This window comes from Myodes glareolus, chromosome X (genome assembly GCF_982192425.1).
Source record: "Myodes glareolus chromosome X, mMyoGla1.1, whole genome shotgun sequence".
Classification (NCBI taxonomy): Eukaryota; Metazoa; Chordata; class Mammalia; order Rodentia; family Cricetidae; genus Myodes; species Myodes glareolus.
Window position 1 is genome coordinate 61,428,516 of NC_142053.1, and position 1,913 is coordinate 61,430,428.

The 1,913-nt window shown below is 51.0% G+C and overlaps 1 pseudogene; it reads left to right on the plus strand.

Moving 5' to 3' along the window:
- The first annotated feature begins 1,390 nt into the window (after positions 1-1,390).
- On the plus strand, positions 1,391-1,598 carry LOC148117349 (Nuclear RNase P; annotated as a pseudogene).
- The last annotated feature ends 315 nt before the right edge of the window (positions 1,599-1,913 follow it).

Consider the following 1,913-nt stretch of genomic DNA (forward strand, 5'->3'; position numbering starts at 1 on the left):
CAGATAATACGAGCAACAATGAATAAATCTCCTAAAACCGAGAAGCTTCTGTAATACAAACGACACTGTCATTAAGACAAAAAGGCAACCTACTGAATGGGAGAAGATTATCACCAGCCCCACATCAAACAAAGGTCTGATCTCCAAAATATATAAAGAACTCAATAAAACTCTGGACATGAAAAGTCTGATTAACTCAATTAAAATGAAAGGAGTACTCAATTGAACAGAGAATTCTCAACAGAAGAAGTTCAAATGGTCAAAAGACATTTAAGGTCATGCTCAACCTCCTTAGCAATCAGGGAAATGCAAATCAAAACAACTTTGAGATACCATCTTATACCTGTCAGAATGGCTAAAATCAAAAACACCAATGATAACTGTTGGGAGCCACCTGGAGGCACAGGTGGTCCTGCAGTTTGGAGGTAGCCACGTGGGGCTGAGCACCCTTGCCTGCACCCTTGCTTGCACATGCTCAGACCAGCAGAATGGCATTAACCAATCAGGACAGTGTTCAAGCCTCTCCACCATTTAAAAGCAGCTGCCTCGGGGCCCAACACTCTCTCTCTAAGCTTTCTCTTGTCCCTGCTCTATCTTCCCTTCCCCCAATTTTCCTCAAGGGAATGCTCCAAATAAAGATGTGACCAGGGAAGGAATTCTCGTTTTTGGTGGCGTTCATTCCTGCTGTACAGGTTGCGCCCTGCAACTGGTGCTCGAAACCCCGGGACGCTGAGGGACCCTGACAACTACGCTGGGGGACCCTGAGAAGGAAGCGCCCAGCAACGTGCTGAAAGCCCGGGAGAAAAAGCCGAGATCAGACACCAGGACACAGAGAGCCGTGAATTTCAGAACTCTGAACACGTGGAGCGGTGAGTGAAGTCAGTTGAATCCTCCAGAATGGGGAGGAAAAAGAATGGAAAGAGTATAGGCCTAAAAAGAAAAGAAAATACAAAAAAAATCAAAGTTAAGGTATCTGAAAGAAGGTACAGAAAGCAACGGGGAAGAAAAATCCCTTAAGTTCAGTGCAGGAGGAGTGTGAACAGCAGCAAAAAAGGCGAGGTAACTAAGGCGGGACTATGAGGACGATGGGGTACGGGAGACCGCGGCTTCCGCTCCTTCTCCGTCCACCTGCGTACTCGCTGTTAGAGACCGGGGCAACAGTCTCGTAGGGAGGCGAGTTTGAGTGTTCGAAGACTGCCTTCCCTGTTCTTAAAGAGCCACAGAGTTTCTGAGGTGATTTTCGCCTAATTTTGATAAGAGAGCTCAGTCTCTGGCTCTCACGTACAGAAAACTTGAACTTTGTTTGAGGAAGTAGCTGGCAGTGGTGGCGCACGCCTTTAATCCCAGCACAGGCTCTGCGAAAAGCCGCGTTTCCATAGCAACATGGGCAGGCGGAGGAAGCTCACCGGCGGGGCCGTGTGCTGGGTGCTCGTTGCTCCCCGGCCCCTGGGGGGGTCTGGGACTGGGGCCCCCCGCGGCCCTAACCGGGCCCTCCATGGGTGGGCGGACGCCCCCCCTCGCCGGAGCTTGGAAAAGACTCACGGCTGGCGGTGCGAGTTCTATGCCTGAGGTGAGGCAGGGTGCACAGTTCGCAGGTATGGAATAAACGGCGAGCCTGCTCACGGCCCAGGGCGGGGCCATGCCTTCGGGCCATGCAGAGCGCGCCACAATGGGCCTCAGAGGCGGGGCAACCGCCGCTGTCTGCTGCTGCCGCCGCCGCTCACAGCCACAGCCGCCAAGAATTCAGTCAGATAAAAACATTTGTCGCCAAAAATTCAGTCAGATAAAAACATTTATCCCCCAAACAACGTCCCTTTGTCAGCAGGAAGTAGTCAGATTGATGGTCTACGCCCATTCTCCCTCAAAGAACTGGTCCTAATTATCATAATAAAGGCGTGTCAACCTGGTTTCCA